Genomic DNA, 15,223 nt, shown 5'->3' with positions numbered 1-15,223 from the left:
TGTAATAAATTTAAACATGCAACAGGTATAGTGAGGACCCTTCAAATTCACTACAGCAGGTATGAATACCTTAACACCTAAATCTGAACTCAAAAAAACAAGATGTAATATGTTGAAGGTTGTATTCGTCTTATTTTTTCAGGCTTTTTGCCCCTTTATTTTCTTCTGATAATTCTATGAATAACCCACTTCCTGTTCCTTTTAGCTACACTAACTTCTCTTCTGTATATGTACTGAAGCAGTTATTGCTGTCACATAGGCTGGACTTCAAATAGCAAACAAACAAAAACAAAAAATTTAAAAAGGAAAAATTCCCAGCTAAATTTACCAGCCAGCCTGCAACATACCAAATTGTCATGTTTAACAGTTCATGTTAAAAGTAGGTGTTTAGTCTGCACACATTTACAAATACATGTGTAAGCTGCAGAGGCCACAACATGGCAGCCCAGTATTATCTGCAGTCCTAACTCTAAACATTTTGAAAGCCTCCATAGTAGGAGCACATGTATAATAATGGATAGATTGAGGGCAGGTATACCTGAAGGGAGCCCACCCCTCCTTATAGGGGCAGGGGTGCATTGGACACCTTGCATATAACACAATGGCAGCGAAGGTGTCCAGTGTGCCCCTCATTACATAGTTGTTGTTTGTTTGTACCATAAGGACTTCAAATTTATCTGGTTTTGCCCTTCATCATTACATTGTAGTCAATGGAAATACTTTACACAAAAAAGAAAACTTTGTTTTTGCAGTCTTTTCAGCTCATGGGAAGAGACATAGATATTACATTTCTGGCAGGATCAACAGGTATTTTCTGTACTTGCTGAAAATATTCTTAGATTGAAAAAGCAAAATAAATGAAGCTACCATACTTTTTTGTTTTGGGGTTTAGATACACTTTAATCACACTTTAGCGCAAAGATCACCAGATGTCTATGAAGATATAAACGACTATTCAGGTGGTTCAACTTAAAAAAAAAGAAAAACACATAAGCTTATCCTTCAAAAACAAAAAGTTCTTAGGAGTACTGTTCCTTATGGCATTTGTACTAATTGCGAAGAGAACAATAACTGCAATTACAGAATCCAAACGCATTGCCATCTGTTGGTGAAACAAGGTATTGCTAATCAAGATGATAATATACTGTATTATTTCTGTTATGAAATCTGGTATTGCTAAGCAGTATGGTAATACCTTTATATGTGGAAGTCAATATGAACTTATTCTTCATCCTCCATTAACATCAAACATCAGAATGGGGGGATTTTGTCATTATTTCATGGGGGATGGAGGAGATTGAGGCTCTCCATATGTCTAACGAAAATAATTCCAACCAATTTTTTTTTTTTTCGGTCTTTAAAACCCATCTCTGGCAAATAACCCCTATCCACCTCTCCCTGCCACCACACCCATAGGCAATTTATTTTTTTAACTGTAGGGTAAGGAAACTTTACAACAAAGTTTCTGTATTTATTTGCCCCCATTTAAGTCCATTACCAAATGTCTCTCAAAGGCACCACTTTTTGGAGAGGGGACCAGTGATGCAGTGCTGCAGTCTGTGTTCATGTTAACTGGTCGTCTTGTCATGACGTCATCATGCTGTGCAGTCCTGTGGAGTCTAAGGGGACCCCGCTATTGGACATCCAATAGTAAGATTCCATATCACCCAGGTGGTGACATTGGCACCCAAAGTAAGATGTCCCCATTCTGCAGTAAGGAAAAGAGAAAACTTGGGACCTAGTGTGTTTTGGTTGTGTCAAGTAAATTTTGTATTTTTTGGAGGGGGGGTTATTGTTTGTGGGGCAAAGGGAGTTGCTTGGCTGGAGCAGAGCTTTAAATTTACAATCAGTGTGTAGGTACCAAAACACACACTTGGTATCAAAACATTATATACAATTTATAATTAAAACCCAAAGCCTAATGGCAAATGTCCACTCTCCATTCTTCATGTTACTGAAATTAAAACAAACAAGTCGGGTTTTGCATTAAACACCACTGACCAAAACCTGACTGCAGGGCTGCATTATCTAGACACAGCAGGATGGGTTTCTAAGCCAGAAAGCTCAGCTGCTTATTATAGAGGTTACATTTTATAGCTACAGGTACCAATGGGTCCAAGAAAGTCTCCATTACCCTTTCTGCTTGCCCAGATCCCTGCAGAGAGCCGCAAAGGTCTCTCATTCAGCTTTTGACTGTGAAAGTCTTGCAGAGTTCTCGGTGACTCCCTCAGTACACAGGAGGAACAGTTGGGGAGGTGCGGACTCCGCTTAGCCTCACATTCTGCCAGGGAGCACTGCAGATAATTGCACAGTTGGTATTCTGAGCACTGCACACACATAGAGAATCTTCTCATCCTTAATGCTCAGTCTTTCACCTTCTTTTCAGTAAATCTTGCAAAATCATTTTAACAATCCAGCTAGCCTCATTGTATAAATGCAAAGCAGCACAAGTCCTGTCTTACAAAGCACGGCTGTCCTGTTCTAGCGTGAAAATCAGCACCCCTCTAATTTATTGGGCACACTCTTTCACCCCTATAGTACTTGAATCTGTAATGCATGAGTAAAATACAAGACTATTTCTTCGGAACGGAGGTGTCCCTTAAATCAAAAAGAGTTCTGCATAGATCTGCTTAATAAACTGAATCAGTGTATCAATTTTATGGACATTTACTACCTTGGATGCCTATTATAAGAAATACAATGGTGGGCGGTATTAAGTGTTAAACAGATCAATACCATCTGGGGGGGGGGGGGGGCTCAAATAAGTGCTGTGCTCCATCAATAGAATACGATGCAGTCTCTTCACCTAAACTTCTCCAGACATGCTTACTACAAATAATTTGTTGACACAAACACAGTATACATGACCAATAAAAAATGCTTAGCATCGCCTCCAAAAGTTACACTATATTCCTTAAAAAGCCATGTGTGAAGTACAACAGCCCACATCAACCAACCAGAAATTGTCTTTCATTGTGATGACTGCTCTGAAATGATGAGACGTGACATCTGATTGGTTGGCTATTGCACTTTGCAGATCACCACTACCTTGTTAACAGTTATAAACATAAGGCATTCTGCATTTTAAATATTCAAATCCTTTCCAAAAACCTGCCTTAGCTTCAGCAGTTATAAAAGGTAGCAGGTCATGTATACAGCAAACTAAATATAATTTTAATAAGAAAGTGTTTTTTTTTTTTTTTTAATCAATGCCTGGGGTTATTAAAGTTGCTCTCATAAAATACAGTGACAATAATGTAACCTCAGGTACATCCAGATAAATCACACACTTGTCTGGGTTGAAACTTACCTTCTCTGATGGTATTGCTTTCACAAGTCTGTCACTTCCATTATTTACGCAGAAATGCATGCAACTTTCACACAAGACCTTTTTGGCTTAAGGGACAAAATGACAGCCCCGGCGAGTTCAGGACTTTGAAAAGGAGATCGGCAAAATAGGTTTTCTTGCCAGTATCTGTCCAGTGGAATTCAAATCCTTTCTCCGGTGCAGAATTGTGACCCGTTATCTGTATTACTATTAATGCGGAGAGCACAAGCCATTGAATACAAATAGAGCCATGCAGCAGCTTTTGCCTGTGTCTGTGATAGGATGCCGGGTCCTACTGCCTCCTGGCTCTCATAGAATTGCAAAGCAGTACAAAGCCAAGCATCTTTTTTTTTTTTTTTCTGAAGGGGGTAGGGAGAGTGTTGTATAGAATAGGGATGCTCACATGTTACAAGGAATGCACAATCCCTGTTCAATAATGCAGCTCACAATCATTGAGTGTATACATGTAGATTCATCTGCAAATATGTACATTTTACTTTATGCATCATTTCCCTTATGTCATTCAGCAAAAAAATCTTATTTTTTTTATTTGATTTTTTGTTCTTGCGTCAGGAATTTGTATTTTATATTAGTGGGAATAAAAACAGTGTTCATAAGAACTTTCTATGGTACACGGCTTACAAAGAGAAGTTTGCAGCTAGCTTTAATTAGAGAAATCAGCAGGATGCTTCTGATATCATTTCTTTATTGTGGTTAATAAAATAAACACATTGCTGGCCTTAGATCTGTTATGCCGCGTACAGACGGTCGTTTTTTGCGATGAAAAAAAAACGACGTTTGATGTGATGAAAAAAACGACGTTTTTGAAACTTCATTTTCAAAAACGACGTAGCATACAGACCATCGTTTTTTGAAAAATCTCTAGCAATGCGCGCTGACGTCCATCACGTACGACGGGACTATAAAGGGTAATTTGCATGCGGAAGACGCCCTCTTTTGCTGATATCGTGTTGCTGCGTGTTAGTAAAAGTTTGGTGAGAGACGATTCGTGCTTTTCAGTGGTTGTGCTTAAAATTTCGTTTTCTGTCGTACAGTTTGTGTATTTGTAGTCGGATCTGTGATACAGTGCTTGTATTTAGGACGTATTTGTTTTGCAAGTGCGTTCTTGTGTGCACGTTGCTGTTTTGCAGGTCGTTCTTCAGAGGCCTTTCTGTACTTCAGGGCAGAATTTTTAGTCCGATCTGATTTGACGACCGTTTTCTAGCCATGTTGCGGGTACGTTCTCGTCGCCGAGATCGTGCTGTGCATGTTGTTATGATGTGTGCTGCATCCCGGCTCCGGTCCTTGAGGAGGAGGAGAAGGACTTTGTGGGCCAAGAACTGGTTTCTTTGCAGGGACCAGTTCTCTCATATGCCTCTGCTGCGGGAGATCCAAGAAAATAACCCTGATGATTTCAGGAATTTTCTTCGGATGTCTGACCCCGTATTCCAGCAGCTTTTGGCTTCGGTGTCGCCATATATCACCAGGCAGGACACCAATATGCGGGAAGCCATAACTGCTGAGCAGCGGCTAGTTGCTACGTTGCGATACCTTGCAACAGGGAGAAGTCTGCAGGACTTGAAGTTCTCGACGGGCATCTCCCCCCAGTCTCTGGGCGTCATAATCCCGGAGACGTGTTCTGCCATAATCCAGGTTTTGCAGGAGGACTATATTAAGGTAAGTTCTGTCCTTTAAATGCATAGACTATGTTTCTTCTTTTGTTTTTTAAACAGTCCCTAATTAACCTTTTTTTAATAATATGCTGGTAATGTTACCTTTGTCTCCATGCATGTATTATTGTATTTTTTTTGGGTCCTACATGCATTTTTTATCTAGCCCACATGTCCATTTTGGGTTATTTTGTTAGTGGCAAACCCACCTAGCTTAGTCCCTATATCCCCCTTGATTTTTTTCCTCCATTGTAGTGCACGACCAACCCCCCCCCCCCCCCAATGTTATTTTTGTAACTGTCTATTTGTATTAATTTGATGTTAAACCATCATTTTTTGGAGGTCACAAACTGATCTTGGGGGGGGGCCCCCATCACACTTTTATGTTAATTTTTCTTACCATGAGAGGGTGTGATTAATCTGCTTAGTGATCCCTTAATATTGTTGTTTTTACAATAATACCTGAACTAATATTTTTTATTTTTAGGATCCAATAATCTTTGCTGATATTCTGTTAGTAATGTACTATCTTAAAAAAAAAATTCTGCTTTATTTACAGTTCCCCACAACACCACAGGAATGGCAGACTGTGGCAGCGGACTTCTCTCAGCGATGGAATTTTCCAAACTGTGGAGGAGCTATTGATGGCAAGCACGTCCGCATCGTGCCACCACCCCATTCTGGATCCCATTATTTCAACTACAAAGGGTTCCACAGTGTCGTACTGATGGCGGTGGTGTCTGCCAATTATGACTTTCTCTATGTTGATGTGGGGAAAAATGGGCGGATGTCAGACGGCGGGGTCTTTGCCGAGACCGAGTTTGCCCAACGGCTTCAGGCGGAGGACCTTGCATTGCCACGTGCGGAGGATAATGAAGAGGGGCTGCCCTTTGTTTTTATTGGTGATGAGGCATTTGCCTTGGGTCCCCACCTCATGAGGCCATTTCCCCAACGTGCCCTCACCCATGAGAGGAGGGTCTTTAATTATAGGCTGGCCAGAGCCCGAAGAGTGGTGGAAAATGCGTTTGGCATTATGGTCAGTCGATTTCGCTTGTTTTTAACCGCCATAAACATGGCAGAATATAAGTGGAACAATATTATTTTATGTTGTTGTATATTACATAACTTTCTACGAAGACATTCTTCAAATTATTTGACATTATTGCCTGATGAGGGAGTTGATGTCCCAGAGGCGGCCCATGAGGCAGGCCATCCAGGCTTGGCCCCCCGAAACGCACGTGCAGTGCGCCAGGCATATGTTGACTATTTTATGGGTAGGGGGGCCATTCCAATGCCTGATCTTTGGTGAATGAACATAATAAATATTTTATGCAAGAAACATTGTATTTTTTGTTCTTATTGTTTTGAATGTTTGTGTATTTTCTTTGTCTCCTAGGTTATCATAGTTGCATGTGTTTTGGATGGACTAAATATCCTTCCTCGTTCTATGTTCCCAGCCTAAATTTCACTTTTTTTTAGGTTTAATGTCATCATTGATCTAAAATAACAAGCCACAAATATATTGATCTGCATAATTTTTATTTTACATATTTTGTGAAACCAAATTTTCAGTCTCACATGTGTTTTTTGGTTGGTCGAACAAGTAAAATCACATATTTTTTTTTTTTTTTTTTTTTGTATTTTTTTGATCAGTAAACATATAAAATCTTTTTTTTTCATTTTTTTGTATTTTTTTGATCAGTAAACATATAAAATCTTTTTTTTTCATTTTTTTGTATTTTTTTGATCAATCAACATATAAAATCTTATTTTTTCATTTTTTTGTATTTTTTTGATCAGTAAACATATAAATTTTTTTTTTTTTTTTTTTTTTTTTTTTTTAATTCAAGAATGAGATGAAATAATTTTTTTATTTTTTTTTTGGTTTTTTTCACACCCTACCCAAAACATCCAGTAAATTTTTCAACTGGACCTCAACACTTTTTGCATTTTTTATTATTTTCCGGGCTGCTATCTGTAGGTCTTCATTCTTTTCCCGGCAGGACCAAATTTCGGCAATGAGGAGCTGGGCAGTGTCCCTGTCAATTGAGGAGCCAGCACGAGTTGCTCCTGAAATGTGCAAGCAAACCATGTATTACAAATATGTTTCTCCTACATCTACATTACCTGGGTATCTTTTGAATATGATACTTTACCAGATGTGGTGGCAGGTTCACATTCATCAAGATCCCTCGGGGGTGTGGCTTGTGAACTTGCGTCCTGCCTTGATGCTTCCTTTCGCCCTACGAGATTGAAGAAAGGGAAAACACAATGGAAAAATTTTAGATGAAACTTTAGCTCACAATTTTCAAACAAATAAATCCCTATGTGTATAAATCCTCTGCTGAGTACACTGTCCTTTTTGTGCATATTTTATATCGAAATTATTAAGATCTAATTAGGTAAACATGTACATAAATGTTTACAAATTGATGTCACATTAAACCCAATAAATTTATTGTAACTGGAATATTTGGGAACACAGGAAATGGTCGTATGAGTCGTCGTTCGTTATAACATAAATCAGACAAATACGTTTTTATTTGTGGCTGATACAGTGATTGCACTACAATTTGTCCATGTGAAATAGGCATGTTGCAAATTATCGGGAATCTCGTCGTTTTATATTAGTTAAATTAACGAATGAACGACAACACATACGACAATTTTTAGTGCCCACACAAATACATTTCAACCTGAATGGAAAAGCACATGGCACAAAGAACAAACACCTAAAATTAGGGAACATAAAATTCACTTACTTTTTGCTCTAATCAATCTTTTTATTGCCCGAAGTTGCTCTGGCTCTCTTTTTTTCAGGTCTGACCACCTCTTTCTTATTTGTTCTCTTGACCTGCGTTCACCAAATTTCAGCCGGAGCCTTCTGATTACTTTATCAGTAATGTCCGCCTTAACCTTATTGGGGTGCAGGTAAGGCCCGTGCTTCCCATCATAATCTTCATTAGTGAAGATGGTGACCATCTCTACCATCTCCTGGAATGCCATGTTTTTGGCCTTGTACCTCCGCCTGGATCTTCCTGTTGCCTGGGCCTGGCCTACCTCATGTCTTGAGCCTGACATTTTTTGCTGCTTGTCTTCCAACACCATAAATCACACCCACAAAAAAAGAACGAGAAAGGGGCGTGTAAAGGACGAGACGGAACGTCAGGGGCGGGGTATCGTGCGTTGCGTCACACGTGCGCAGTGTTTAAAGGGATCCGACGTCATTGAAAGCGACGTATACAGTCTGAAGAAAAAGGCGGAAGTAAACGATCGTGAAATACGACGGTACGTAACTCTATTTTTGACATTTCTATTACTGAAGAGTGGATCAGTTTGTGGGCTAGATGATATGGTGTAAAACAGGGAAATGCAATTCTCGGACCTCCAGCTGGTGCGGAACTACAAGTCCCATGATGCATAGTGAAACTCTGACAGCCACAAGCATGACACCCAGAGGCAGAGGCATGATGGGACTTGTAGTTTTGCAACAGCTGTAGGTCCACTAATTGCAGATCCCTGGGGTAAAAGCTTGTTGTAGTAGTAGTGGCTTTACTGACACTTTGTTTTTTATTTAATTTTTACATACAGAAATTATGGACCCCTTCAAGGAGCCAGAATTTTTCACGGAGTTTATACAACGCTGGAAAGAACTTCCTGTGCTCTGGCAAACAAAAAGCAAAATCAACAAAAACAAAGATGCCAGGAAGCAAGCACTGGAGACCCTGCTTGCATTTGTTAGCCCAAGGCTCCCACACGCAACTACTGACACGGTCAAAAACAAAATTAATTCGATTAGGGGCACCTACAGGACCCAACGGTCACAAGTCCTGGCCTCTATGAGATCTGGAGCTGCAGCTGACAGCATCTACAAACCCAACCTGTGGTACTATGGTCAGATGCAGTTCATTGATGACCAGCTCGAAACACGGGCATCCGTGTCTACCCTTCCCCCAAGGAATCAGTCCAGTCTTCCCGGCAGCCAAGAGCAGGCTACATCTGATGAAGATCTAGACTTCATGGAGGACACAGATTGTGACCCATCGAGCCAGGTATTGCATTTTAATACTAATTAATGAAATGCAAAGTATAATAATGATTAGAAATGTAGGTTACAAGTGGTGTAAAATTTAGCTGAGTTGTCAAAACATTGGTAAAATAGCAATAGCCAATACGGCCAAAACAGAATGGGGACAAGATACATAAATGCAGAGGTCATAATGATTGTGGGTAATTTTATGTTACGCCATTAGGGGGGTAAACGCTAGACACCTGGAAGGGGTCACAGATATCTAACAAACTTTGTGTTCATTAACATTTTTTCTACTTTTTTTTAACTAAACAGACATTCCTAGCTTTGAGAAACGCACCCTACTTAGCAGGTTCAGTCAGCATCAACCCCCCCCCCCACACAACTCCAGGGGGCAAATATCTGAAGCTGGGTAAGGGGCAACATAATTAGGGATGGCGGGCCTCATTTAAATCTATTTCCGCATTCACTTCGCATATGTCATGATTTGTAAAATGTGTGTGATTAATGAAGCCAAAAAATTAAATAATATCCTTTTTTTTGTAGACACACACAGAGCAAAGCCAGGAGGAGGCAGGCCCCACAGGGAGCCAGGGTGAGGCAGAGGCCACTCGGAGCCAGGAGGTGGCAGGCCCAACAAGGAGACAGGGTGAGGCAGAGGCCACTCGGAGCCAGGAGGTGGCAGGCCCCAGTGGGATACAGGAGTCACGCAGGCGGGATTGCATCTCCCAGATCCCTCCTTTTCGCGCTCCAGGAAAAAGAACAAGGAGACTGATGCAAATGGAGGAGGAGACCCAGGCCATTCTCCGTCAAGCAGCTGCGGCCATCAGAGAACAACCATCTGAGGAAGAGGGATTCGCAGCGCTCATCGCAGCCAAGCTACAAAATCTAGAGCGGGCCCAGCGTGTGCGCTGCGAATACATCATATTCAAGGCCATAAGCATGGCCTCACTGGGCAACCTACATGAAAATATAGATCTTGGGCTGATTCCCACTCCTGTGCTTTCTGCTCTTCCTGCTCCTTCTCCTGCTCCTGATCCTTCTCCTCCTCTTCCTGAGCCTGCTCTGGTTCCTGCCACAAACTTGGCTCATGAAACCCAGCCCCCGAGGAGGCAGACTGCAGGGAAGGCTGCAGGGAAGGCTGCAGGGAAGGCTGCAGGGAAGGCTGCAGGGAAGGCTGCAGGGAAGCCTGCAGGGAAGCCTGCAGGGAAGCCTCAACCAAAGAGGAAGAAGTGAGGAGATGGTGCCCCTAATCCCAAAACATTGGCATTGCCAGCCTGGATTATTTGCTTGCTGGACCCTTGCCTTGCAAAATCCAAGCAGGGTCTCCTTTACTTTATTCCGGGCTTTTTTTTTTTTTTTTTTATATGTTTTGGTTTGACAGATGTGTTTAAGTTTATTTTATTTATTTTATACATGAATAAATGTATTTGTTTGTTTCTGAAAAAAGTTCACATGTGTTTTTTTGAAACATATATAGAGATCATTAGTGAGGAGGCAAACACATTTCACCAAAAAAAAAAAAAAAAAAAAATTAACAAGGGACAACAACCTCCTTGTGGGTAATTTGCATAATAAGATATTATGTTGTTGTGGTGACTTCACACACTCCAAAATAACAAACATTAAACATGGTATTCATTTGCTCAAATACATTAAACAACCCAAAATAAAAAAGGGACATGGAGATGTGCATAAACAAAAAAAAAAGAAAATTAACAAAAATAATTCAAAAACAAAAAAGGTTGTCAGAACTATGTAACAAGATGAGCCACAACAAACTAGGGTTTTAGTGTAGCATTTAAATGCATTGTGTCAAATGCTGCGCAGTCTTTTCTTCATTACTATTAAAACGAACGAATGTGCTGAAGCCATTCTGGACAGTAGATTTACCACAACAAGCGCTCCCGTCTCAGAAATTGCTTCTGAGCAGGCGCGGGTTTAAAACGTCGTTTTCAACGTCGTTTTGCCCACACACTATCATTTTAATTGACACAGAAAACGACGTTTTGAAAAACGACACAAAAAATTCGAGCATGTTCGAATTTTTTTTTGGTCGTTTTTCTCAAGACATAAATCGACGTTTTCCCCACACACGGTCATTTGAAATGACGTTTTTCAAAACGTCGTTTTTTTTCATCGCAAAAAACGACCGTCTGTACGCGGCATTAGAGTTTATTAAACTCTTGAATTTGGATTTTACTGAGTAATGCAGAGATGTGTATGAAAAGTGATCGCTCATTGATTCGTTTTCATTACACCTAATTAAAGAACACTGATATATTATTTAAGATGGCCTGGGCTTTGTGCTTTCAGGCTCATTTTGTTTGTGACTCTCAAAGTAAACATGTGTTAATATTGAGGGTATCACTGTTGAACTCTCCTTTTGAAAATGCTACTTGCCTGACAGGTTTTCCAAACCCGAGGCTTCAACACCGACTAACTGATCTTGAACTAAAATGCAAACAAAAAGTTTAATTTTCTTCTTGGGGCTACTTAGCAACCAGCATATGTTAATACAATAATAAAAACACTATGCAATGCACATCACAACTTAAAGATTGTAGAGACCAGAACTTTCTCATGTACAGCAGTCAATAGTGTGCAACACAACATATTGGCCTGGATTCACATACATCGGTGCATATTTATGCCGCCGTAGCGTATCTCTTTTACGATACCCCGGCGCAGCGCACAGAGGCAAGCACTGGATTCACAAAGCACTTGCTGTTAAAGATACGATAGGTAGGGAGACCGCCGCTCCAGGTGAGCACAGGCAGATAATCAATGTCCACTCAGGAATCACACGGGTGCTGGCAATGCATAGAATTAAGCAGGTGGGAGAATGGATGGACAGCCGCACTCCAAAAAGTATTGTTGAAAAAAGACGTGCTCTTTATTGTAAAAAGGAAAAAACGCACAGCACACAACAGCATACAGTGGGATAGACAGCTGATGCGTTTCGCATTAACAACTAATGCTTAGTCATAGCTGTTAAAGATACGCTGGGTTTCCTCGGCGTAAGCCAATGTAGGTGGAAGTGGGCACGAGCCATGCTAATGAGGCGTGACCCCATGCAAATGATGGGCCAAGCGTCATAGAAGTACTTAAAACGAACTGCTCAGAATCACGTCGGAACAACTGCCTAAGATAATCCTGATCACTGCCTACGATGTGAACGTAACCTACGCCTAGTCATATTCACGTACAACGTAAACGTCAAAAGATACGACGGCTTGTGTTCCCTGGTCCATACCTTTGCATGAGTTGCGCCTCCTTCATGGGGAATAACTTTACGCCGGACGTACGACTTACGCAAACCGCGTATATGATGCGCCGGGCGCAACTACGTTTGTGAATCGGCGTATCTCCCTCATTTGCATATGTGCATAGAAAATCTATGGGAGCGGCAAATGCGCCCGGCGTAAATATGCGCCCACGATACGATGGCGTAGGCAAGTTACGTCGGTCATAGGAAGCCTATTTTCAGGCGTGTCTACTTTTGTGGGCACGGCGCATAGATACGACGGTACATAGTTACACTTACTAGGCGTATCTCGAGTGCTTTGTGAATCCGGGCCATAGAGTTCAGAGGTCAGGAATTCCTAACCTATAATACGTGTAACTAAGTAGTGCATAGAGTACAGGTGACAGGGGTATGTAAATTGCACCATATGGTAGATTGTGCAATGACGAAGATTGTACAATAGAGCACCTGTCAGGAGCATCTAGCGCTTCTGCTCCTCATTACAGCATCCTGGTTTTGGCTGTGGCATTCTCCTTGTCTGTCTGTCCACCTGCAAGGTGATCAATGTGGCCAGTCTCTGGGTGGAGAAAAAAACTGATTTACAATAGCCAAGCCTGCAGTCTCATGCTTGTGATAGCGTGTAATACCTAATTAGGCTCCCTGTTTGTTTACCCTGCTCTGTTAGATTGGATTACCTCATTGACAACCTTGGGCCGAAAATTAAAGGGGTTGTAAAGGTTTGTTTTTTATTTTCTAAATAGGTTCCTTTAAGCTAGTGCATTGTTGGTTCACTTACCTTTTCCTTCGATTTCCCTTCTTAATTTTTTTTTCTTTGTTTTCTTTGTCTGAATTTCTCACTTCCTGTTCCTCCTCAGTAAGCTGTTCAGTTTAGCAAGTTTAGCGAGAAGGAACAGGAAGTGAGAAATCCAGACAAAGAAAAAAAACAATGTCTTGGGGCCAAATTCTCAAAAACCTGTGTAAATTTAGGATTATCTAACTTATGTCATTTAAGTTACGGCGCCCTAAGTTGGTGTCGTAAGTACCGTATTCTCAGTGCATTTGCGCACAAAATTGCGCCATCCTTAACTTAAGTTTCAATGCGTAAGGTGTGGTTATGGCAAGTGGGAATGAAGTGGGCGTGCTTCATTGTAATGAGCCGTGACCCCGTGCAAATGAAGTGCCGGCCGTACTGCGCATGCGCGCACGAATCTGGACCTCACTGCGCATGTGCAGAACTTTGGTCAGCGCAATCAGTGAGATAGGTAAAAGGCCAAGCGTACTTAGTTTGAAGATCGCCCTGTGTCTAAATAGCCCCAGTCAAACAGACTTCAATTGCAAAAGTATTTCCCTGTGTTCCCTTCCTAAAGCAAGTTGCTTCTGCTTTGAACGTTTGTCAGTGTTTGTTGGTAAGATTTGTTTGTGAGAAAAGTGTTTGTGGAGTTGGAGGGTATAGTTGGTGTTTGTTTTTGATAATTTGTTTTTTGTTTTCCTTTTTTGCCTGTTTGTTTTTGATAAGTGTTTGTTTTTTGGTGTGTGATTGTTTTTTGTTTTCCTTTTTTGCCTGTTTGTTTTCGAATTTATAGTAGCTGTCTGTATATTTTTTATTTTTGCTTGTTTGTATTTTCTTTGTTGTGTGTGTGTATTGTTGTTTGTTTTTTGGGTGAGTTCCCTGTTGCTGGGTGTTGTCTGTCATGGCTCCCAAGCGCAGGAAGCTTAATTTTACCCTGGCAGAGAAGCATATACTTGCTCAGGGCGTCATTAAATTTGGGCGATTTCTCCATGGCCCTGAGAGCCACAACACCACCCCGGCCAGGAGGAAGGAGATCCTTCAAAAGATCACCGATCGGATCAATGCGGCGGGGGGGGGAGACCAGGACCATCGCTGGAGTTCAAAAAAAAATTAATGACTTGAGGAGCGTGTCCCGGAACAAGCTGGCAACGCTTCATGCCCATACCAGGGGCACTGGAGGAGGGGGACCCTGCCCAGTCAGGATGAGTGAGGAGGAATGGGCAGTGGCCCAGTGTTTCCACCCACAGCAGGTGGTGGGCCTGCCTGGCTTTGACAATGATCCTCTTATGAGGACAGGTAATTTTTTAGAATTTCTATCTGGTGATTAGCATGTGTGGGTGGGGGAAGGGAAGATGTGCCAAGTGTGTGGATCCAACAACCTGTGATTGTTTTGTGTCCTCCCCAGATGGCCAGGAGGTTGCAGCCCCATCAGCCCAGGAGGTGGCAGCCCCATCAGCCCAGGAGGTGGCAGCCCCATCAGCCCAGGAGGTGGCAGCCCCATCAGCCCAGGAGGTGGCAGCCCCATCAGGTCAGGAGGTGGCAGCCCCATCAGGTCAGGAGGTTGCTGGCCCATCAGGTCAGGAGGTTGCTGGCCCATCAGGGCAGGCTGCTGCACCACCCCCAAGACAGGCTGATGCAGAGTCCCAAGAAGGGCAGGATTCGTCATGGGAGGGGAGTGCCCACAACTCCCCTAATTTGGATGTTGAGTGGGAGGAGGATGAGGGGGAGGAAGATGACAATATTGTGATTGGGCAGGAAATAGTGATGGGCCAAGATATGACCTTTGAGTCATCCCCTGAGGGAACCCCACAGGCGCCCAGCAGTCAGGCCACCATCATGGGTCGCCCCTTCCAACCCTCCTCCAACATGCAGCAGCACCCATGGCTCACTCTAACTCCTCCTCCAAGGCCACAAGCCTCAGGGGCAAGTAGGAGGCCGACCCCGGAAAACAGGGGGGGGTTGGTGCGTCTGCCGGTCAGTCTGTTGAGGGACAATGTCCGGCAGACCCGCAGTCTGTCTGCAATCCAAAAAACAATGACCAAGGTGGAGCGCAGCCTGGGTGCAATGAGGGAGTCACTGGGTGACGTGGCCACCAACTCCGTGGGGGTCATCACCTGTTTGTGGGACCTGAGGAACGCCACAACAGGTGTGGCCCAGG

General features: G+C 42.3%; 1 protein-coding gene across 1 annotated transcript in view; it reads right to left on the bottom strand.

The window, feature by feature from the left end:
• Positions 1-3,590, bottom strand: part of ROBO1 (roundabout guidance receptor 1) — a 1,468,549-nt gene extending 1,464,959 nt beyond the window's left edge. Inside the window, exon 1 of the mRNA XM_040338766.1 lies at positions 3,311-3,590. The gene's annotated coding sequence lies outside the window, so the exon portion shown is untranslated. The remainder of the gene's footprint in view (positions 1-3,310) is intronic.
• Positions 3,591-15,223: the final 11,633 nt, after the last annotated feature.

This window comes from Rana temporaria, chromosome 2 (assembly GCF_905171775.1).
Source record: "Rana temporaria chromosome 2, aRanTem1.1, whole genome shotgun sequence".
In the NCBI taxonomy this organism is placed as follows: Eukaryota; Metazoa; Chordata; class Amphibia; order Anura; family Ranidae; genus Rana; species Rana temporaria.
Note: the sequence above shows the minus strand (reverse complement) of the source record. Positions and strands in the feature narration are given on the sequence as shown.